Genomic DNA, 25,112 nt, shown 5'->3' with positions numbered 1-25,112 from the left:
TTGCTTTGGGACCTCTGGAATTCTTCAGAGAGACTACTCTTAGTGATTTCTTGATTAACTTTAGATACCACATCAGCTAACAACTCTCCTACAGATGTCCCTAGAACTATCTAAAACCTCTTTGGCCCCAAGAGGAAATGGGCAGCTCTCTAAACAGAATGGGTCAGCCCTAGTTTTTAATTAAGATGTTTTTGCTGTTGCCCTTGGATACAATCTTCAATCTCAGGGCTTCTGAGAAAGATAGAAGCACTCCACATTTAAATATGATAAGCTATTCTCCAAGGTCTTTGAGCCAAAAGGAAGGGGAAACCTTTTCTTAAAGAAAGAACTACCCGTCTTTGCCCAAGCTTCTGACTGTTCCCACTAAGGGAAGGCAGATGGAAGTCTCAACAGAAGTCTGGGACTTTACAATCTCACCAAATCCCTCAAAATTAAGGAGATTATAAAGTCTTCACAGAGAAGGAATTTACTTCCCTCTTTGGTTTCCCCAGAGCTCATGACTTTCTGTTTGTTGTGAGGCAGAGGCCTGGCACAGCTAATCTCTTGATATTCTCAGATAATATCACCACCATCTGAAAGAAACCCTGTGGGAGTCTCCCCTAACCTGAGGGACTTTTTTCTTATGAGAATAGAGAGGCCCATATAGTATTATCAAGGAAGCCAAATGACTCTGAGGCTGCAGACAGTGTCTTTCTTCTCTGGACATAGAAAAGAATGTAAGTTTGTTAGACAAGAATTTGGGAGGTGAGTCAGGATTCGGCCCCTCGCACTTCCATTTTCAGCCCAAAGGACTGCCTTATTTAAGGTTTTACTGGAGGCAGTAATGAAACAGACACCGTGCTTAAGGACAACCAAGCTGCTGAGAGCCAGGAACTGGGAAGAAATGGATGTTCTAGAAGAACAGAATTCACTCTCTTATTTCCCATTGTCAGATTTCATGTGTTTTGAAAAAAGATGCAAAACACTTTGGGCAAACACAGAAGTTCTGTTTTCTAGTGTAGCAGCACAATTAAATAGTGATAAAAATGGGAGATATTTGTATAAACCCAAGTGCAGCCTCTCAAGAATGGACCCATTACAGCAGATTTCTACATTATAAATCACTGACTTGGAAGAAGTGTGACTTCACCTTTCAGTTCCTCTAAGCAAGGCAATAGAAAGCAAGGAAGAACAACTTGTAAGTTTTAATCTGGACACCGCCCTGGAAGAAACATAAACATTGCAACCCCCAACCAGAGGCTAATTTTAATGTCTGTGTGATCCTTCCATATGCCATCTAAACTCTACATGGAGATTCATGACCAACAATTGATCAACTTTTTCTATTCCCCTGCCCACTGTCTTCATTTTATAGCATTTTTGCAGATGATGAGATCTGTGAAACTCAAAGGTTTTCTTATTGTTGTGACTTCTCAGATGGGCCTAATAAAGAAATTGCCCTAAGAAGGTTTTTGATATTTTTATTGTTCTCTCTGTGAGGGAGTCATATTACTATATGGCCTTTCTATGAATCTCTTGGTCCATGCCTATATCCCCCATAAGACCATTATCTAAGGGAACCGCTATTTTCATGCTATCACTGGTCACATATTTGAGTCGGCTATGTCCCTGATACCAAACACAATCTTTCCTGTAGATGGCTCTACTTCATTGTAAAATGTGGAAGTGTGATCCGTATTGGTATTAGAAAGTTTTTGTATATTTAGCCAATATATCAGTGCTATATCAAAACAAAACAAAAACAAGACAAGGGGGTGGGAAGAGAATCTCTGCATACAGAAGTACAAAGAGCCAGAAAAAACTAAGTGGATCTATCTGAGATCTTAGCAGATGATTTAAAAATTATGCTTGCAGTGAGCTCTGTGGAGACTCATTCCTTTATACACCTCATTAAAAGGTGAGTATCTATGTGCAAAATTTAATTTAATAGCATTGCAAATCAGCGGTAGCTGGGAAGGAATAGACTTCTAATCTGGATTGGGTTATTTTGTGTTTTATTCATTTACAGTATTATAAAAACAGCAGTGCATAAAATTTCATTTGGAATTCAGTCTGTTTTACTGTCACTGATACATATCCTGCTGGGATCTGTTCAGCAGTTTTATTTCCAACTCTTCTGCCTGATCCTGCCAGAACCTATTTTAAAGTCAAAGCAGATGTTGCGTTTAAAATGCAGCACGCAGGAGATCTCAAAGATTTCAGTTAGCACAGAGAAAATATATGGAGCCTTACTTTGCTTGTTGTGGGACCAGTTCATTTACAAATCAGCCCCCATTGACTTCTTGGATCTGGAGGCAGGCACTGATTTTGAATATCCAGGCATATTTAAATTTTTGATATTAGCTAAACCAGTTTTTTGACACATGAGTTGAGTGTTTCAACAATGTTTGTTGTGGTTTTTATCCTTCATAAGAACTGGAGACATATGAACTCTTGAAGAAGAATTGCATGTTGTCTGAATGTCCCCTTTCTGTGAATCAGGGTAACAACCTACAACCTTTGTCCCAATTACAAGAAGTCTTCTAGAAAGCAAATGGATCCTCCTTCAGTATCTGCTAGGCAAAAAGGAAATGGGGAAGAAAAAATAAAAAGAGGGAGAGAAAAAGGATTTCCCCTGATCACTTTGGCTCTAGCATTGCCAAGAGCTGGGGTATGGCCACTGAAATCTACCAGTGAAAGAAAATGGTCCTTGATAGATACGTTTTCCAAAAGATGCTGAAAAATAGGAGCTGTCATTGTCAAGAAGCAGAATTCTGTTCCACTATATGTTTCAAATTCAAATAGTGTGAAATTCTAAATGCCCCATTTCAAAATCAGAACAATTGTTCTGAGTGCAGTTGCTCTGCATTTGAAACATGCGGCTTCAGTCACTTTGATAGTCCTTGCTGAGCAACCACAATTGGGACCAGCAACTCCATCACTAAGTGATGCGGTTGTTAAGTGAGACATCACATGGCCATGACTTGTAATTTTACTGCCAGCTTCTCCGTTGACTCTGCTTACCAGAAGCTAGCTGTAAAGTGAGCACATGGTGATCACATGATGACAGGACGTCGCAACCATTGTAAATGCCTGCCAGTTGCAAAGCACCTAAATCTTGATCACATGACAGTGGGGATGCTGCAGTGGTCATAAGTGTGAGGACCAGTCAAAAAGTTACTTTTCAGCACCATCATAACTTTGAATGGTTGCTAAATAGGGCAGTCATTAAGTGAGGACTACCTATACTTCATATTCAAAACAGAAGGCAGTTTTTCACTGTAGCCTGAGCTGCTTGTCTCCCAAGCTGTTTCCAACTGTTTCTTAAACCAACTTCAGAAATTCCAATCTGAATTGCAGTGGACTGGCAATGGGCCAAGCTGGTGCTTAGACTGGACTGTGGCCACTGCAAGAACTGCTTTCCTTGTCTCTTGCTATTTCCCTCCGTGTAGGGAAGGCCAGCCCCACTGGTTGGCTTCTGTGTGGACCAATCTACCAGTGCCTGATTTTTCTTTTAGAAATCGTTCCCTTCTCCCTAGTCCCTGTACCTTTCCTATTCTAGATGTTTGTGCATATGCCTTCTCTCTCTTTTCCCACATTATATCCTTTGACATTAACACACACACCCTTTCCCCCTCTTGTTTTCCTTTATGGTACTGTTGTAGTGCTAATGCTACAGCAAAGCAGTAGGGAACAGGTGGCTCTTTCATTTCTACTTCCTCTGGAGGTTCACAGTAACTATGTAGCAAGGAAGAACTGAGAGAGAGTTCAACTTCATAGAAACAAAGTGGTAAGGTGCCTACATTGCAACTTAAAGATGTTTAAAAAATAAAGGAAAAGGAAAGAAAGGAGCAAGGAGCAGAAATGCAGCCTGGACAGAAACCGAAAGGGTGTGCCCTGGGAGATGTACATGTTGGATGGAGCTTGAGTGTCTAGGGTTGAACATAGTTCATTAACTTAATGGGCTACTGCTGGACCAGTCACAAGATTATTAAAACAACAACAGCAACTGCAAACCAGCAGGGAACATAGGAGCCCAGCATCCCAGAACAAAAGGGCTGGAGGGAAGAGGGTACGCCAGCACTGCAGCCAATCAGAACTGGACCTGCTACTGGAGCGCTGGAGGCCATCTGCCCTGAAGGACCTAAGACCACTCAGGTCAGAAAAAATGTTTTGAATTAAAGCTGGAAAACCCAGGAGCGGGGTGCATTTACAATGGGCCAGGAGTGGAAGAGAACAATGCCACCTGTTTCTGCCTTTAGGAAGCAGTGAGGGCCCCTGGTGATGGGCCAAGCAGAAAGTATGGATCTATGCAGAGTGCTCCAAACTCAGAATACTTTCAAAGTAATCAAAATAGGCCATTTTGAATATAAAACAATGGTTTTGTCTTTAAAATGGACTGTTGTGACTTTGAAATGATTTCCATTGTTAGCATTTTGTACACATCACTACAGAATCCTACCTGGCAAAATGCCTTCGGGGGGTGCTGAGGTGTTTCAGAGTGGAAAAAATTCTGCCCCAGTCCTTCACTTCTAAGTGCTGAGATAATTGTGTCCATGAAAGATTGCATCTTACTGGATGTAGAAGTGCAGTCTGGAAGAGTAGTTTTGTTATAAAAAGTGCTGGTTTTTTCCCCCTGTAGACTAAACTAGATATAGTTGAAGCCAAAATATGATTTAAAAAACAAGTCCAAACTCTACCATTAATTAACTTCTTCCTCCAAATAGATTGAAAGTGCTCCTTTATCAGAAAAAGAGGGGAAAAAATATCTATATCCCATGAGGATAGGAAGAAATTGATTTTTCTGCTTGAGATTATGCGGCCTTGCTATATAGGCTTAAGGCTTTTAATTTGCTTACAACATAAATAGACTGGTTGAGCTCTATACTTCATGCGATCAATGAAAAACAGTTTACTTTGAACTTGGTCTGATTTTAAAAGAATTCCATTAACCAGTAATAAAGGCTTTCTATTAATATGATTACTATAGGGGGTTGAGCAAGGAGGGAAATATGTTTTATCCTTAGTGTGGATACTGTAGAATTTCTTTTAACAGATGAAATGGAAAACAAGGGAGACAGTAACATGGAGGCGGGTTGGTAACTTGATTCTCCTTGTGTCTTTCTTTGAAAGAATTGTCTGTGTATCCACAAGGAACAGGGCATACTTCCCTTTACTGAAAAATCTGGATTCTTGGAACTCCAACAGCTTTAACTGTGTAAGCTGTACTAAAGATGTTGCAACTGTACTATTATCTTGCAAAGTTTAGCTTCTACAGCTAATTCAAGTTTCACTGTACATCCAGTAAATGGACTGGAACCATTAGGTTGTTTTTTTTTTTTTCTCAAGCTAGAGAAGGTATGATCTCATTCTTGGGCCAAAGAGATCTCTGAGATGATGGTGGTGGTGGTGGTGATTATGATGATGATCACCGTCTAGCATTTATGTTTTGGAGTACTGAAAATAGTTCAGATACCTTACTGTATAGTCATTTTTATAAGACTGGAACATAAGTCAGTATTAGTATCCCCATAACTCAGAGGGGGCCTGAAGCTGAAGACAGAAGGTGAATTGCTGAAGGGCATTTAAGGATTTTCTGTAGGGTCACCAGAAAACACTGATTCTTTGCTGACATCAAGTGGTCATTTAGAGTTTTGCAGCCCAAATCTGGCAGAGTTTATACATGAACTGGGGAAATCTTGATTTGTAGCTCAATTTCTTTTCCACTTTATTGCATTGGAAAGGCATAATATTCTATGCTGTTTGTAATCAATTGTTCATTTTTAAGATGCTACACAACTTTTCATTGTTTTAGTAAAAAAAGAGCAAGCTTATACATGCTTGCTCAAAAGGAAGTTCTATTAAACTCCTAAGTGCTTAGTCCCAGATAAATGTATATAGATTGTAGCCTTGGTAGTCGGTCTGCAAAGGCTTGTTGATGGAAGTGGGACCTAGATATATTTCTTTCAAATCACCCGAGATTCAATCTAGCAGTATAAAGAGTTTGTTTGTGCTCCTATGAGATTTTGTTCCTCTAAGTGGGGATTCGGGTATTTGAAGTGTGAAGGACAGTTTTCCAGCACTGACTCTGAATGCAGTCAGCAATTCTGTGATTCCCACATGAACTTCCCCACTTTGAAGTTTTTAACTATTCATCCCTTTTCCTCTTTTCAAGTTCTATTCTCCACTGTGCCCACTTTAGGGTGCTAAAATATTGATTCTTGCTCGCTACAGCTATGGAGCCACAGGACTATATCTATCTCCTAGGGGTTAGACTTGCAACCAAAAACTGTAAAGCTGCTATTCCAGATAGAGATGGTGTAGAATAATGCATTACGTATAGTTTCAGAGTGATTTAAAACTCTTGGTTTAAAATCTTGGACAGTATTTGGTGATATAGAAAAACCTGGTTAAGGCAGCTTTACCAAAAGATGGGGATATTATAGTGCTCCCATTTTTCCAGATCTCTGCATACCTCTGTACATTTAGCTGTTGTATACCTGGACTTGGTCTTTTTTTTTTTAGAATTGGTCTGAAGTGTAAGTTTTTTGTTACTATTACTGTGAACAAACTCCCCACCCCACTTCCTCAGAAAATGGCCCATTGGACCTTGGCATTTGACTGACTAGATTTGAAGTCAGATTTGGTCCTCCTGGTCCGGTTTAGGCTGGTTGCATTGCCACATGTATGATAGCTATACCTCATCTCATTGTTCCTAACTCATCTAATGCAATAGAAAATGTTCGTCAAGTTTTAAAACAAAAAGAAACATTTTGCTGCTTCCCTGAGCACTTCAAGTTACACTGCACAACTTCCCTTTCCTCCCGCATTTCAGACACCGAGATAAGCTGAGGGCAGCATTAGCAATTCCGTCTGCTTTCCTCTTTTGCCCTCACATTCTCCTCCCTCAGCTCCACACCTCTCTGTCGCTGGTTGCTTCTAAAAGGATTAATTAGAAAGATGTGAGCAGGGGTTGGAACGTCAAGAAACAATCGTCACTTTCCTATCTGACCCCTATCACCAGCTGCAGAATTAACAAATTGAATGTCGTCAGCAAACAGGAGTTGCAGATGATATGAAGTTCATTACTAGCAGTGCAGGACTTGTTGTTCAAAGCCCATTTTAAACAACTCTGGCTGATTAAATTCCTTGCAGGGACCCCTGCCAGACACTGTTAGAAAAGACGGACATCTAACAAGTATCTTTCTGTCTCTCTTTTTAACATGTGCCAATTATTTGTCTCCTATCTGCAGGTGCTGGCAAGGATCAGCATTTTGGCCCTGCTGTCTACAGTCTTATCCATTTGGCGCCTGATGTAGCACTCTCACATTACCAGCAGTTGGTTCTGGTTTGACTGTGAAAAGCTGTAAGTATAACCTCCTTCCCCTCACCCCCCACCCCCACTTCCCTTCCACCTTCCCAGTCCCATAGTTCTCTAAGAGTGTCTCCAAGTGACAAGGGGAGACTCTTGCTAATCCTATCAAAAGGGCTTCCGAGATGACATGTCCTGGGGAAGGAGGAAGACAAAGCTTTCAGTGAACTTAATGCTCAGGTGTACTTTCATAGGGGTTCCCCATTTTCTGTTTGCCATGAGGGCTGGTTTTCGTTTTGCTCTCCGTATTTTTGTTGAAGAAAAATAGCTGTTCAAAACAGGGCACTGATGTTTTGAACTATTCAGAACATAAGAAATCTGTTCTTCAAACAGGAAAATCTTGCCTTCAGATCTGGCAATCTTGTATTAATGTAGTTTCATGTTGGTGGTGGGATAACCAGGCCTGGAAAAGGTCTACTGGGGCCAAATTAGGAGTGATGTTAAATATAACTTTGCACATCACAGAGTTGAGCAAGCTGGGCCTCTAACCATTTTTCTGAAGCTTCTGGAGCCTCAGCAAGTGGAGAATCAGCAAGTAGAGAATCAGCAACACAACTCCCTCACCCTTTCTTTTTTTTTTAGAAATAACCAACCTCTTTAACATCTATTGTCCTTTAATTTCTCCAAATTAAAAAGATTAACATCTCAAAATACAAATATTTTGTTAAAGTAAAAAAAGAAAGCCACTTTTTTAATCTTAAAGAAGATTAAAAAATTAAAAGCTTGCCCTGCTTCTGACATATAAAGCTGATTTTCGTATTGGGGAGGGGGAATAATTTGGTCCCAAAGGGATGCTAAATGCCCATATTATATTGCTGCAATCCAGATAAATATCAGAATATCTCCTCCTCCCCTGCAAATTTGCATTTTTTAAAAATGCAAATGAATGCATATTTTATATTCACTTTAGTCTGGATTGAGATGAAAGATATATAGCTTCTTCAAACTGTCCCCTCCTTTCTGCCCCAAAGGTGGAATGAGATAGCTCAGTGCATTCAGTTTCCTTGTTCCTACAAATGTCAACCAATTAAATGCAGCGAAATTTAGGAAGTCTGTGATGTAAACACTTTACATCCTAGTTTTGGCCATATTAGACTTCAGCATCTTGGGAGATAATAGCAATACATTTCCTTACAAACTTAGTTCAGGCAAAACCATTCTATCCATGTTTATTCACATTTATTCAGAAGTAAATTTTATTTATTTATTTATTTATTTATTTAATTTGTCCCCGCCCATCTCCCCACAATGGGGCAAATTCAACTGGTTTTAATGCCATTTATTTCCAGATAAATAGGATTGCCAAGTTAATCTTGGACCGATAAACACAAAAATTAGAGAAATGTCTGGATAAGATGTAGAAATAATAAGTGTAGAAAGAGTATTTTTCTCATGGGTCTTTAGTTTCAACGCCTAAATTGACTTTTTGTTGTTCCTTGGCTCAGTTTTCTCTTTTTTCCTTTAATTAAACCATTCAATTTTGGAAACTTGATAGCAATTGAGATAATTTAATCACTTAGCTATGCTTTTCCCCCAAAAGAAACTGTCCTACAATTCAGATGATTTCATGCTCTAATAAAGAGATGGTTTGCACAAACATGGGCATAATTTGCTATAGTGTGATCTGATTGCCCAACACCTGGTGAACATGTGAAGAACCAACTGATGTAAAGTACTGGGTTTGAGTTGGTCTCAAAATAGACGAAATTCCTCCTGTGGCCATGTATCAATTGTATCTCAGCACATATGAGTCCATTACCTGATTTATCATCAGTGTGTGATGACTGTAATCACTGTGAAGTAGCCTGCTGAAGCACACTATATTGAAATTCCTGTAATTCCATTTATTCTGGGAGCTTAAATTAAATGCTGTGTCCCAAAAAGTGTTTACAAGAATAAGAAATACAAATCTTTATACCTCTAAACCATTGGTTCTCAACGGGGGCGGTACCCCCGGGGGCGGTGGGAGGATGCTGAGGGGCGGTGAACTTGTTTTGGGAGGTAGGGGGGTGGTGGGCATGTTTTGGGCGGTAGAGGGGCGATGAGCATGTTTTGGCATTCAAACTTAATTTTAAAACTCCCCCCAAAATTTATTAAATCGATTATCCGGTTTACACCCTTTGTACCAGCAATGAAACGAACTTACGCGATGGCTGCCCTTACGCACTTCTAAGAATGGTGAGATGAATTTGTATTCTAGGTAGGCTGACCTTGAAGAACTCGATACTATGATTCTTCTCCGATCCCAACCAGCACAGCACAGCACATGCATCAGCTGTTTTCCCACGCAAATAATCGCAGTGCGTGCGTTGAGCGTCCTTTCAATATGAATGTTTGATTTGACCCGTGTTTCTTGAGTTGCTTTTCATTCGCTTCATTTCTGTTTTTTCCCCTCAGTTTCGATTTACTTTCATTGTTTATTTGGCCAGTCGGCTAGGTAAGTGCGCTTATTAGTTCTTTAACGTGGTCGTGAATTATTAATTTTGAGAAAGAGCATTTAAGCATTTTTTTTGCATTAGTCATTTTAATTTTAATAAAAGGAATGCAATTACCTTCCAGGGCAAAAGTATCGAGTTAAATCGAACAAATTTGGTGCGTAAGTCTACTGAAAAAAATTACTTAAAATTTTTGCCTTTTATAATTCAGTAACTCCCCCCCCCCATACCCTAAATTACAGGATTTTCACAAAGGGGGGCGTTGAAAAATTTTCCGCTCCTTAGGGGGGTGGCAGCTTCAAAAAGGTTGAGAATCACTGCTCTAAACTATCTTACCTGTAATACAAATGGCTCATAATATGGCATCACTATGCTGTACATTTTCGCATTCAGCCTTGTCACATAGGACAGAAGGCAAGGATGTCAAACTACTCTCCACATTACAATGTAGGGAGTGAAAAAGGAGACGTTAATACCAGCACTTTGCATGGTTCTTGCTTCTTGTTTGGTCTTAAATGGCTCAGCATCGTAAGGGACATTATTTAACAGATTTTGTAAATTCATTCATTTGACCTTGGTTGCAAAATCCTTTGCTCTGATGACATCAACACAGGCATGACCAAACATATACATTGTAGAAAATCAGAGCAGAACACTTTTCTAAGAGTTCAGATGGGCTGTAAATTAACTTGCTGAATAATTTAGATCTAAGGCAGGGGTTGGCAACATGGTGCCCATAGCTGCCCCTTACTTTCCCAAATAAAAATAAGTTAAACACTTGTCAGATTCTGAAGCTTCTCATGACAGTTTGGTAATACCACATGCAAAGATAGCAATCCATTTGTTTTGGTGCCTGGCCCAGTGCACAAAAGCATACAGGGAAATGAGAGGTCAGAAAAGGTTGCAAACTACAATTAAGATCTTGCAAACAGATCATCCAATATATGCCTTTTACAATTTCCAGTTAGCGTGGATGGCTTAAGACTACCATTTAACTGTAAAATCTGAAACTACAAAGCATTTTAACATATTTTATTTAAAAACACATTTAGAAATATGAATAGATTAATACAAATATTTATACTTTGGGGAGAGAGGATTTGGAAGGTGGAAAAAGCTAGTGTACAATCTCTTCTGGATTTTTAGATTTTACAGATCCAAGTGTTAGAAGTTTTTTTTTTTTCCTCCTTACATTTCATCTGTTGAATCTCTCACTTTTTATTATGAAAATATGGAACTAAAGATGTGATTCAAACTTGAGATTCATTACTGTGCAGGTGGTAATATATTGTATTGTTCTTAATTTGTTTGTTCTTGCACAGCCAATGTGCAATGAAGTAAATAGGCTATATGGACATTCTTCTCTCCTGCGACCTGTTTGGGGTTCCACACAGGTCTCAGTTATCAACACTAACAAATCCGTTTTTGTGCAAATATAATGAAGATGCCTTGAAAAGTGTTTCTTTCATATATCTAATGCTAAAAATAAAAACCCACTCCAAAACATGTAGTTCAGTGTGTAGTTTGCTTTAGTTTAGCTTTTGTTCAGATATCGCAGATGTAGTCAAGAACGGCTCTGGTATTAAGTATTCTTTATGAATTGTGACAGAAAGTGCAATAAAACTAATGTTGAATGTTGGAGCTTCAGCAGGATATGTCTTGATTGAAGAGGGCACCAAGTAAGTACTGCATTCCAAAACGGAACAAAAGCCCTAACAGAGTTAGCAAGCACTAAATGTGTAATTAATGTCAAGGAATATAAAGATTTACCATTTTCCATAAGGCCTTGACCTACCTTATGCTTAAGGAAGTTTCTCTGCGCTTCTCAGTGGTAGAATGGACACACAATATCCTGGGTTCTCCAGCTGTGAGATGAGCCTCTGTCAGTTTTTCAGATGCCCAAAGAGAGATGCTTCAGAGAGACTATCCTACTCCTCATTTTTGCAGCAAAAAGCTGGATATGTTGAGTTTATGACATTTTCCATTGTCACCAAAACTCACAATTTAGGTGCAATGTTCCTTTTCTGGATGAAGCCAATGTAGATCAGGATAATTCCCATGCCTGAGGCAGAGAGGATGATTCCTATCCATCTGTCCTGACTCAAAACTCCCTGAGGCTCTTATTCTGATCTGTTGCCTTTGAGAAAACGGTCTTATGTCATATGTGCTCTTTAGCCATCAAAGAAGCAAAGCAAAAACAAACCCTAGATATAACACCAGTCCATGCAGCAGAGATTTATGGGCTGATTTTAAATTTGATAAAACAGATGTAATAATTTTGGAAACTTCTTAAAGCACATGAAAATAGCTGTGCTGCTGCTTTACAGGCAGTCTCATTTAGTGACTGCTTCATTTAGGAACCATTTGCAGTGATAACTGTGATAAAAAAGTAACTTTATGACGAATCCTTGCATTTATGACCTTTGCAGGTCTGTAAAGCAAAGGAAAGCTGAAGTAAGATGACAAGCGCAGTCACAGTTTCACTTAGTGACCACTTTGCTTAACAACTGAGTTGTTGGACCCATTGTGGTCACTAAACAAGGACTACCTTATTGTCTTTATGATATGTGAAAACGAATTAATATTCAATGGCTTATTTCTGATCCTAACTCTGAATTTTAGCTTACTACTTTAGATTCAGACTTAAATAAATCGTTAATTGGGCGTAGGTACTTGACAGATGCTGCTGTAATGCCATTGGCAGCTGTGTTTAATTGAATATGTGTGCTTCTCTAGTTATCACGTAGCATTATACTTATTGGCAGCAGATCACAATGCACATGGTGCAGCAAGAAATACTGTCCAGCAAAGCTGCCGTGCTATCAGTGACTATCAAATTAATACACAGTTTGATTTTCCATCTGATGGTGCATTGCTTGAACTGACCTCCTCAGGGGGTGGCAGCTGCAAGTGGTCATTTGCATCATCCAGTCCTCCAGTCACTTTCTATTAGGGTGGCTGTTTCCTTTTTCTGTTAATGAATTGCTTGCATCTGTGAAATTACTGCTGCTCACTGGGTTTGGTTTAAATCACCAGTCCACTGGGTACAGCTTGTTGCTTCTAAGATGTGTTATACTACTCAGGCTGAGATCTAACTAGTTACATAAACTTAAACCCAAGGGGTCTAATGAACTTAATTTCCCACTACCATGTATCTGTAATCTAAAGAACAACACAGTGTAAAGTTAGAATATCTTACCTAGTATTGACATCCAGGTTCCAATCTTCACCCAGCTCTAAACTTACTGGGTACCCTTGAACCGGTTATTATTTCTCAGCCCAATCTGTTAAGGCTCTGTTAAAACTCAAAATGGGAATTAAGAATCATGTTTGCCATTTTGAGCTCCTTGAAGAAAAGTCTGGGTATAGCTAGAGATGTAATCATGAATAAAAGGAATCCAGTGAATTTCAATGTGTGGCTCTGTTCACATATGTTGCTAAAAGGCCAGGAACTGCTTCTTGCCCCATGCTATGGCAGTATCTGTGAATATCAAAAGTGTTGGTCCAATTGCATGAGTTTTCTTTGGGCACAGCCTATTATGCCCAGTAGTCATCCCATTACCACTCATCAACCCAGAGCATGGCCATTTTCCTTGTTGCTGTACTGCTGATTATTTTTAAACAAATAGGCAAAATACATGAACAGAAAGTTTATTGCTATTATACTTCTGGCAGTTGACTTGACAGAAAATATTGCTGCAGTGGGGATCCAGGTTTTGAGCAGTTATTGGGCAAGATGCTATATTGCAGTGCTTTCCAGGTGAGTCCACTTCTTTTTGTGAGTACCACTACAGATCCCCTTGAGCCCAACTTCTAAGTCCTGTCCACATGGTGGTCCAAGTCAGAAGATGGAGAAAGTTGAAGTTTCTTCTACCCTTTCTCTTTCTCTCTCTTGTCATTGGTCACTCACTCTAATAAGGTGGGGGGGGGGTTTCATAGAAGAGGGCCAATCACTTTGTATGAATTTGCATGAGTTTGTGACTCTCACATCCCACAAACAAAGCACTGGATGAGTAAGTCATTTAAAGCAAGATGTTGCTAGAACAGCCCCATTAGAGATATAACAGGAAACAAATGCAGAAATACTTCTCTTATACCACCTTAAGCTTTTCTGGGAAAAAAAAAAAAGTGATCTTGTCTCCAACCCTCATGGGCATGTAGCAGAGAAGAAATTTAAATGAGAGACTTCCTGACTCACAGCTCACACAGTTAGCTCCTACACAGTATTAACTCATACTTGAAATTTTACTTTGGCAAACCTGATTATGAAAATAGGGTTAAGCCTTAAGTCTGACAGGAATGATTGCAGATTAAGTCCATATAATGCTTTCCAAACAATATGACCTATTGATCCCATGTGGGAAGAATAAATGTAGAATTCAGTTACTTGTACTTTCATATTGCACCTACTGGTAGCATAGTGATTATCTCCAGAGATCAATACAGGCAGGTCTTTCAATCAGCCACATAGCAAAGTATTGCATATCATCTTTGACTGCATGCTAATTCATATTTAAGTCTTGTATGAATACAAAGAGGCTTCATCAGTTTCCTAAAATACCATAATAAACAATCATTTGAAGGAGAACAGAGATTATTCAGTGCATTTTGGAACTGGGTGAGCATAGTAATGAATACAAACAAAATAGTGAAAGAAAATATTACAACTTGCATTGGGTCCAGGAATTAACATGCAGTAAATCTGTTATTATAAGAATAGTGACTACAGCAAAACTATACCACATTAGGTTTCTAGATGGATATTAGGCAGAATTCTTAATATCATTGTATGTGATGATGCAACATTTTTGCAGTAGGGTTCACACATACATATTAACAATGCCCACCTGTGAGATTAATTTAGGCACTCTAAAAAAAGTTCTTTGTGAGTTAGTTACATATATTCCATTTATTGCTGGCTTCTAAATATCTGGATATGGGCTGGAGTTCTATCTTGGCAGCAATGTATTGTGGTATCTGTCTCTCTCAAAAGAGATATACATTGTCAGATATACAAGATGGGTTGGTTGGACATCTAATCACATGAAACCTTCATGTAAGCTGCTGTTTATTTTTGTCCTAGTAACAAATCTATTAGTCCTAACAACTTGTAGCAGTCTGAGTGATCATGTTTTATGTAGGTCATGGGGCAATTGAGTTAATTGCAATATCTACTCCAGCAGAGGCTAATTGGTAAAATTAAGTTGGCCATGGAACTCAGTCTATAGAGAAAAGTTTTTTATTTGAAGGGCTGTCAATTCCCTTTCTCCATAAAAAAAGGAAAGAAGAGAGAAGTTGCCCTTCCATAGTTAGCCCCTGGACAGCAAATTGAGTAACTACACAAGTCTCCTTATTTCTACTGTCCTATATTATGTTGGTGTTTCTTATATTTTTATTTAAATAGTAGCAGTTATTTCTAAATTTGCATCTAGCCATAAACTTATCTATATAAACCTAAGGCTTTGGTTTTGATGCATGAATTGCCACCCAATTTTCAGTAAAATCCTATGTAGGCTTGCTGTGAAGAAAGTCCGGCTCCTTAGAGTGGTTCAGATTAGTCACCCAACCTGTCCTCTTGAATTTGGAGATGGTAATTCTCTTCATGTTCCCCTTATCATCCACACATCACCAGGACAGACTTCAGATTTGAATGTACACTGATTTACTTGGCAGTGCAATTTGCTGGTTGTTCATTCCATGTGAATGCATTGTCTCAAGGAGCGACTCTAAGTACAAGCATGTGTGTGCGGGAAGGGATTTAGTTTCCTGATGGTTTAATGAGTGATAGGATTAAACTGAAGCTGCTCCTTTTTTCTTTTTTTCTTTTTAAGTGTCCCCTTCCTCTTTTCCCTCCCCCATCTCTCCAATTACAACACTAATTTCAGTAATGGAGCATTAATAGAGTAATGGGCCAACAAAGCCGGCCTGAAAGAACTGTAGAGCTCAGCACAAATTGAGTAAATAAACCATATATTAGATTTCTAAACAATACTTTTAGTCTACTCCCTGGGGAAACAGAGTTGTCAAGACTTACTTAAGTCAGCCTTACAAAATATATGCAAAAAGAACCATCCAGTCATACTCTAAAAAACAATGGTGGCTTAAAGCAGAAGTGTGTGTCTTTCATACAAACTTACTCAAAACACACACGTAAAATACAGAGAAAGGAAAGGAGGTCAGAGAAATGAACAGATTGCTGGCTCAGTTTATTTATAAATCGTAGTAACAGATGCTTGCTTTTCTTGTTCCATCTTGGTAAAACACGTATTTGCATAAAGAAGAATTACTTCCTACTCCAGCATTTGGTACATACAGATTCAAGGTCATTGACAGGGATGACAATAGTTGTGTTCAAGCAGAGGTTGGATGGCCAGAGGTGCTTTAGTTAAGATTCCTGCATCGCAGGGACTAAAAGTCCCTTTCCAACTTTTCTCCTTCAATCAGTATGGTGATGGTTGGCATGTGTGACTTGTGCCTCCTTTTTACCACTGCTTGTTCATTTCCTCTTGGGAAACATGCAGAGAACAACCAGGATGTCTCCTGCACTTTTCTTTTGGTTGGCTGTGTGGATTGGGCCCAGGAGATCTGAATGGCAGGCATGACAGTGGCAAAAAGAAGACAACTAGGGGCCTGCTGAAAGCATGCAGTTTCCCCAAAAGCTAGAACTGGTCTTGGAATATGGCTAATGCCAGTAGTTAGAACCACTAGGCTTCAGTCTTCACACTACTGGTGTTAACACTGCCACTACGGTAGCAGGAAGGATTCCAGGGACTGGGAGCATTTGTATTTCACCTAGGGAGCTTGGCTAGGTGAGAGGCCCTACCTGCAGCCATATCATTCCCTAAATCTCTCTCTGTAGCTTTCTAAAGCTGTGCCTGCTGCCACAGATTCAAAGTAGCACATGCTTGTGATATGGTCTGGCCAAGGGAGAATATATTTTGTGGATTGTAGTGTACTTGACATTTACATGCCACCCCCCATCATTGGTTGTACCAAGCCTATTGTATGACAGGAAAAGGGGAGGATGGGTCAGTTTGTATATGGTCCCTATTACCTAGAAAAGTTTATCTGGGAAGGCACTGGGAGACCTGAGTTTCAATTCTGTGTCAGAACTGCTCACCTTGGAAAACATGTCCTGGGCTTCCCCCTCTTCCTCCTCCTCCTTTCACAGGTTTGAGAGCCACCAGTGGTCCTTATGCTACTGTAGATACCTGAGATGAACCCAGGATCAGGCAGTATACAATTCACACTAACTTAGCAATAATTATTTTAAAGACTCATAACAATAACTAACAAATATGCTTGCTATAATGTTCTCAGTGATAATTAGTTTAGTAAATGTTATAATATTGTGTGGCATTCTATCCCACTCATTTTCAGATTTTCCTTTTGCAATCCTGACCCAACCTATGGCTATTTCCTGTACAGCCTTCTGACTCACTTCTCAGCTTTTAATTAAGATTAAGTAAGGTGTACTTTTGCTTCTTGGAATTGCCAAGGTTCAGAATTTTTTAAAACAATTTTATGTAAATGTATGAGGGGGAGCCAATATTTTAAGATCTAGTGCTTCGTGCCTCTTTTTGTGCTGCCTTGATCACTGTTTCAGTGCTGTATTTTAGTCCAGCCCTTTCCAACCACTGGTAGGATTTCCCAATGTCAGCCACCTCAGCTATCTGTTGATGGTACATCCCATGGTACATCCTCTGCTTGAAGTTCCTCCCATGTCTGCTGCTGCCTCAGCAGTTCATCTTTGGGTTTCATCTTACTGATGTACTCCTGGATGCTCTGGGTTTCATCCAGGACAGTGGCTTTGACACTCACCAGACCCTGCCACCCTCTTTCCAGCTGGTGTACAGTCTCTGGGTGTTGGATTTGGGGTGGAAACCTCCCTACATTGTGAGGAGCTTCTGGGTTTTCACATTGGCAGCTTCCATGTCCTCCTTTGGCCAGCTCACTATACCAGCAGAGTATCTGATGATTGGCGGGGTGTACGTGTTGATGGCATGGATCTTGTTCTGCCCATTGAACTGGCTCTTCAGGACCTGTCTTATCTTTTGGTGGTACTTGGATGTTGCTGTCTTTCTTGCCTCCTCCTCATGGTTCCCATGTGACTGTGGGATACCAAGGTACTTGTAGCTGATCTGTATGTCTGCTGAGTGCCACTGGTAGTTCCACCCTATCACCCTTAACTACCTTCCCTCTCTTTACTTCCATCCAGCCATACTTCTCCAGTCTGAATGACATCCCAATGTCCTCACTGTAGATCCATGTCAGGTGGATCAGTGAGTTGATGTCTCGTTCACTCTTAGCATACAGCTTAATGACATCCATGTAGAGGAGGTGGCTGATGGTAGTTCCACTCTTGAACTTGAATCCAGTCCTTGCAATTATCTGGCTAAGGGAGTTCAAGCCTATGCAGAGCAGTGGGGACAGTTCATCACCTTGGTATATGCTGCACTTGATGGCCACTTGTGCAAGCTGTCTTGAGTTGATTTCCAGTGTTGTCTTCCACAGTCCCATTGAGTTCTTGAGGAAGGTCCTGAGTGCCCTGTTGACTTTGTATAGCACCAGGCATTCACAGATCCATGTGTGTGGTAGAGTCGTAAGCTTTCTTGTAGTCAATCCAGCCTGTGCTCAGATTGGTTTGTCTAGACCTTGAGTCTTGGGCAACTGCCCGATCTATGAGCAACTGGTATTTTGAGCCTCTGGTATTGTTCCCAATGCACTTCTGAGCTGTGCTCGTGTACTGGCCTATATGGTCTTGTAGCTTGGTGGCTAGGATGCCTGATAGAACTTTCCATGTTGTGGGGAAGCAGGTTATTGGCTGGTAGTTGGATGGTGCTGTTCCCTTGTGAGGGTCTTTCATGATCAGCACTGTCCTTTCTTGTATTAGCCAGTCTGGGTGGGAGCCTGCTGCTGGCAGCTGGTTCATCTGTGCTGCTAGGCATTCATGCACTGCTATTAATTTCTTTAGCCAGTAGGTGTGGATCATGTCCGGGCCAGGTGCTGTCCAGTTCTTCGTGTTCTTGACCTGCTGTTGGATGTCTGCTACTGTGATGGTGACTGGTTCCTGTTCTGGGAGATTGCTGTGGTCTGCTCTCAGGTCCTGCAGCCACTTTGCATTCATGTTATGTGTCTTTTCTTTCTCCCATATGTTCTTTTAGTACTGTTCAGTTTCTGCTGTTGGTGGCTCTGCTGTTACTGTGTTGTTGCACTGCAGTTGGGAGTACACCTTGGATGGATCTTTGGAGAACAGGGCATTTATCTTTTTGGCCTCTGCTTCTCTAGTGTATCTCCTTACCCTGGTAGCCAGTGCTATGAGCCTTTGTTTAGCAGTCTCTAGGGCTTCAGATGGAGTCAGGCCCTTGTATTTTTTCAGTAGCTGAATTTTATCCTTAATCTCCATGCCCTTCTGTAGTTCCATAGCTGACTAATTTCTCTCCGAGTTGCCTTGATCTTAGCCTGGATATATACTGTATATGACTCTCTCTCCCTCTCTCTCTCTCTCTCTCTCTCTCTCTCTCTCTCTCTCTCTCTCTCTCACACACACACACACACACACACACACACACAGAGCAGGGTCAGGAACAAAGTGCAACAGGTAGTCTAGCCCTTTCTCCACCCCTACTGATGAATAGCAGATGGAGGTGGGGATTACTTGCATTGTTACTATGGCAAGGAGGGGGAAATGGACAATGCTGTCTGCTTGAAGGCAATGTCTTGATCCCTCTTGTTAGTTTTTTTTTTTTAAGTTAATAAAGTAATCTTTTTACATACTGTTAAATTCTTCAAGCAAAAATTAGTTTGGCCCTCCCTCTTCCCAATCTGGAATCCAACAGGAACATATGACAAGATTGCTATGGCATTTCCATGCAGGACAGGGCATCTGGTCAATCAAAAGAGACAAGGGTTTGGCCCCTCTTTGGCTTCTGCTTTTGCTCAACAGTGCAGAACTTTAGGGATGACTAAGCTCACATCAGTTTTCTTACTAGTAGCAGCAGTGGCACCATGGACAGACTAAAAGAAGAAAAAGGACCAAAGCAATTTGATAACAACTAGTTTGGAAGCAGTGAATGAGTCTCCTCCTTCCCTGTTATCTCAGAGGCAGGGAATTTTAGAGCCATAGGGAACTTCTATATGCTCTCTGTTCTTTGGTATTTCCAAACTGGGAGCTAAGCTGCAGATACTCCAGGATGGGAATTCTAGGACTAACTAATTTTCAGGCATTAGCACATAGGTTGAAATGGGAGGAGACCAATACTGGGGGTCCTCGATTGATTTGTATTACACCCATCACACTATTTTTTAAAAAGTCTCATGAGTTCTGAATAGCCTCAATCTATAATTAACATGCTCTTCCACCCCCCAAGACCAAGCAAAATCTGGGGAAATGACTAGCATGCAACTCCTTGAGAGCAAGTATACCCTCAGTGAAAGGATTTTTGCTTTGTCTGGATTAAATCTTTAGAAAAACTGCACCAATATTCCCAAGTAAAACAGTATCCAAAAATCTCTTTTAAACTACAAACTCTGGAAACACCAACTGAATCTAAATATTAAAATTTTCCCCAAAGTCCACCATGGTATTTTGGAGGCAAGGAGGAGACAGGTTGGTTGTGCCCATGTCTTTTTCAGCTTTTGCACATGTTTTTCAAGTACATAAGTAAGTTTTAAGAAGAAAAATATATTTAAAACAAAACCTCTCTCTCTCTCTGTCTCTCTCCCGCCTCTCTCCCGCTCTTGCAACAGACTTCAGTCTACTTGGTTGTCCATCCTTTTATATTCCTGGTCCAGAAACTGTTAGCCTCCAGCATTGATCCTGGGGCCATTCTGACTTCAAACTTGAAGACAGCTGAATGCAACAAGGAATCATCAAAAAAGGAAAATGTTAGAAGGCTGAACTACGGATGACAACACCTCTTGCAGATAACAAGTTGGTAAAGCTGGATGTGTTGGAGATCATTCTGAATAAGTTCACAAAAGTTTGTCTCTCTGCAATCAAGGCAGCTTCTTCTTCCTGCAGCCACACTGTTGGCATTTGTGCTATATTCAAGTTGGGAAATAGTTGAAGCATTCCTTTAGAGATAATAAGGACAGGCTATTATAGACAAACAACATTAGTGTTTTGAAAAAGGTGTTAACTGTTAGAGTGTGGCAGTCTAAATCAGACTAGAAAGGTGGTAACTTACATGTCAAAAGTAGGTACAGCCAAACTGGTGTTGTATTTTTGTTATCAGAAAAGGAGCTTAAGGGGCAAACTGGGAGTTATAAGTCTACTTTACTCCTTAAAAGCATCTGAAAACATCTCCAGTTGGATCCTGGCCCTGCCCACTTTTGGAGTGCAGCCTTAGTATGCTGCACAAAGTCTGGTGCGGCCATCATGTTGACAGATATTGTGAAGTCCAAGTATACATGAAAGCAGGTAGAGGAGAATGTTTGCAAAATTAGAATATTTAGGATTTATTACTATTTTTCAGAGCCAGAATCCTAGACATCCTTTTTACAAGAAGAACTGAGATCCTGGGCTATAAATCAGGAGACCATGAATTTCTAGTCCTGCCTTTGGGTGAGGCAAATGGGTGACTTTGGGCCAATCACTCTCTCTTAGCCTTAGGAAGAAAGCAGTAGCAAACCACTTGTCCAGGCATTTGCCAGAAATCAAGGCTGACTCAAAGGCACAGACACACACACATGCGACCTCTGCCCTCTCGTCGATCCCACCATTCTCCATGGTTCATGGAAGAACTGAGGGAGATGAAACAAGAGAAGAGATGTCTAGAGCACCACTAGCACTGAGTGAAGGAAGAACATGACCAAATACAGGTTAGAGCTGCTATTAAGTCCTACCTCGTGGTAGTAAAGGTAGCAAAGCAACAATACTTCCCTGTCCTTATTGCATCTGCAAATAGCTGTCCTGCAGTCTTGCTTCAAGTGACATGTGCCCTCTTGGGTAGAGGGGGCTCAGAAATCCTCCTACAAGGCTGTGCCGAAGAATTTGCCCAGCATCTGTCAGACAAGGTCACCTGAATTCGGTCTCAGTTGGATGCCGGCCTTGTTCCAGGTCCTAGGGAGATGCCCAGGGTAGATTTTTTGCCCTGTTATCTGGGCTCAGTTTCAATCTGTTGGGCCTGAGGAAGTGGACAGGGTCCTTATGACTGTGAGCTCAGCCACTTGCTCCTTAGATCTGTGCCCCTCCTGGCCAACTAAAGCTGCATGGGTGGGTCTCGTGTGGGTGGTGAATTCCTTCTTGAGTGAGAGTTTTTTTTCCCTCTGCTCCTTAAGGAAGTGTTGGTTCACCCCCTCCTCATAAAACCATTGCAGAATCCCACTATACTGGACAATTGTCCAGTATTTAACCTCCCCTTTTTGGGGAAGGTGGTTGAGAAGGTGGTCGCACAGCAGCTTCAGAGGACTCTGGATGAAATGAATTATCTGGAACCCTTTCAGTCAGGATTCAGGCCTGCATATGGGACAGAAATGGCATTGGTCTCACTTTTAGAAGATCTGTGGTGGGGGCAGGATGGATGTTGTGCATCCACCCTTGCTCGGCCTGACCTCTCAGTGGCTTTTGATACCATCAACTATGGTATCCTTTTGGACTGGCTCCAGAGATGGGTGGTGGCACTGCATTGTGCTGGCTCTCCCCCTTTCTCCGGGGTTGATACCAGTCAGTGTCGATTGGGAAGGAGAGTTCCTGCACTTGGCCCCTACTTTGTGGGGTTCCACAAGGTTTGGTGTTCTCTCCTGTCCCCTTTAACATCTACATGAAGCCACTGGGTGAGATCATCTGTCTCCACGAGGTGCAGTACGGAATCATCAGTATGCTAATGATACCCAATTCTACCTTTCTGCACCTGGCGAACTAAGTGATGCCGTTGATGTCCTATTGTCCTGTCCCAGGCCAAGCACACACAAGCACACAGAGACGTGATTGCAAACTTTACTGATAGGTTTTGTGAGGTAAATAAACAAGCGGCAAAGGAAATGTGAGTGCAAATATGCACACACATACAGTAGAGAAACAAGTCCCCCAAAGTACAGATCCTTTGCGAAGATCCCAGCTTAAAGGTGAGATGAACTGATCCCACCAAAATGTAGACATACCCCTCTTAATTAAATGCCCCAGGTAGGAATTTTACTCACTGCACATCAGTATGCCTGACAGCCTTAACCAACGAATGGGAACAAGCTGTAAATGTAGGCATAATAAATGGAAGGCCCTCTTCCTCCTAACAAACACTATCACCTGAGCATCCCACATGGAACAAATGTTTCTTGACCAATGTGATTAATTGCTGCTCATCCCTGAGCAGTCCCTGAGTACTTTATCCCTATTCTCCTATAAATGATTGATGGGATAAGGCAGGTATAGAAGAACTTGACACAGTGGGAGACTATGTTTCTGAATATGTAAAGGTGGTGAGGGTAGATAGAGGTGAAAGTATGCAAGTACATCTAAAATAAAAAATAAATTATTCTGATAGTGAAGCATGAAAGGTGAAAATGGCCAGGAAGAGGAACAACAGGACTTTGATCTTTGTTACTGCTTCTTTAGTGTTTGAGAAATCTAGGATATGAAGGACAGATGTGAGATATGGTGCAGATTATTTCATTCTTGCAAAGAATTTGCTTGGATATATTATTGTTCTTTAGTTTCAGGCTAGCTTGGAATTGGGTTAATCCAACAGTATTAAGTAGACAATTTGCAGGCCATAACACTTTAGACTGTTGCCTGTTTCTGTACTAGCTTAAACTGTCAAAGATATTTCAGGTCCTGCCACCCTGGATTTCTTCACCGGGTGGAAGGAAAGCAAAATTTTGCAAGTGAGATCCAAAGGACTGTAAGCAAGACACTGTGTCTACAGTTCCTCAATGGGTAAACAAGTGCTAGTGAGAAGAAGGGTGCTTCCATCAGAGAGTTCCTGGTAACTTTATTGTGCAATTATTCCCTTTTTTACAGACTTTCTATTGTTTTTTTTTTTTAAGACAAGTAGTAGGAAAATAGGACTGGGTTACAAATAGAAAGCAATAATGTCTTAACCCCCTGTAAGATTCTGAGACAGCAGTGCATAATAAAATTTTCTCTGGAAGCATCATGAGAGTTAACATAAACACAAGTGGAGCCAGCTAAATAGAAATGGCCCAGGTAAAGAAGAAATACAAACCTCTAATACTATAGTAATATAAATATAATAATAAACAATTATCAATTTGCTGCATTTTTATAGTACCCCAGAACTTGTCACTTTGATGGGTTATACTATAGGCCTAGGCTTGTGATTCATGCCCATTAAAAAGTGTTCAAGGGAATGATTTATGATTTATGGAGCAAAAAAGCAGGAACTGTTGTATTCTCCCTGTACTATTTTTGCAGCTCTTCTTTTCTGTCTGCTGCTTGTAGAACATTCAGTTTAGAATTAGTTTATTCAACCAGCAATTCAGGAAACTGATCTCTTGATGGAGTTTTAAAAAAGAATAGAAGGTTCACAACAGTAAACAAAAGTAACTTGAAACGCCGAGAGTCCTAAGACATAGAACAGGATCAGAAGGAATAAGTGGATACAAAACTAGGCCATAATTTGGAATCATGCCTTCGTATAATCTCTCTATTCTATAAATTGCCAGTACTACCTATCAAATAGGCTTTCAACTTGTACCACAAGGGTGCAAACATGAGGTTTTCTGTTGTTGCCGAACTACAACTCATGGTTCCTTTACCATTATTTTTTGGATTTCCTAGGAATAATAATTCAACACCAGAAGATCTACACATTCCCCATACCCCTATTATATCAGGTATACCTGGTATCTGCTCCTTATTTGCCAATTGAGACCATGGTTGCTTTTGTACCATGTATTAGGAGGCAGCTTCCAAATTTTGAGAGCTGAAATATTTCATATTATTCTAGTCAAAGAGCAGGATGGGTGGACTTCATACACTGTTGCATTTAGGCATACACACAGAATGGGAAACACATTTTTTTCAAGCTCAGAACAAGCTTGTAAACAGCCCCACTTGAAATATTTCATCACAATATTCTGAGCTGGTTCCAACAGAACAAAATGTGGAATGGAGTATATATGCCATGGAAAACAGAGATAACTAAAAACAAGCCAGTTGTTCCTTCTTTTTCACTTCAGTGCCAAATAGAAGCTGGAGTAGTTGGTAGTCCATGCTGACAACTATCCAATCTATAGAAAAAATGGCCAAGGGGATTACTTTAAAAAAAAAAATCCTGAAAACTTGTTTTAATCCCTGAAAGAGAGATAGGCACTCAGGAAGAGTACCTATAGCTTTGTAGAGCAGAATTCAGGAATGCTAACAC

General features: G+C 40.5%; 1 long non-coding RNA gene across 2 annotated transcripts in view; it reads left to right on the top strand.

Moving 5' to 3' along the window:
* The first annotated feature begins 1,762 nt into the window (after positions 1–1,762).
* LOC148214621 (uncharacterized) overlaps positions 1,763–25,112 on the top strand; it is a 37,604-nt gene continuing 14,254 nt past the window's right edge. The window contains exons 1-3 of one of the 2 annotated variants that reach the window (XR_015797724.1): positions 1,763–1,897; positions 7,233–7,345; positions 9,749–9,788. This is a non-coding gene — a long non-coding RNA (uncharacterized LOC148214621). Of the gene's footprint in view, positions 1,898–6,940; positions 7,346–9,748; positions 9,789–25,112 lie in introns of those variants that run through there. The other variant, XR_015797723.1, reaches the window with a different exon arrangement.

The sequence above is a fragment of the Python bivittatus genome, unplaced genomic scaffold, assembly GCF_059951505.1.
Source record: "Python bivittatus isolate LINGU-HERP-01145 unplaced genomic scaffold, Pbiv_v1 ctg000610_np1212, whole genome shotgun sequence".
NCBI lineage: Eukaryota > Metazoa > Chordata > Lepidosauria > Squamata > Pythonidae > Python > Python bivittatus.
The sequence above is the reverse complement of the archived record's forward strand: the minus strand, read 5'-3'. Positions and strand labels throughout refer to the sequence as shown.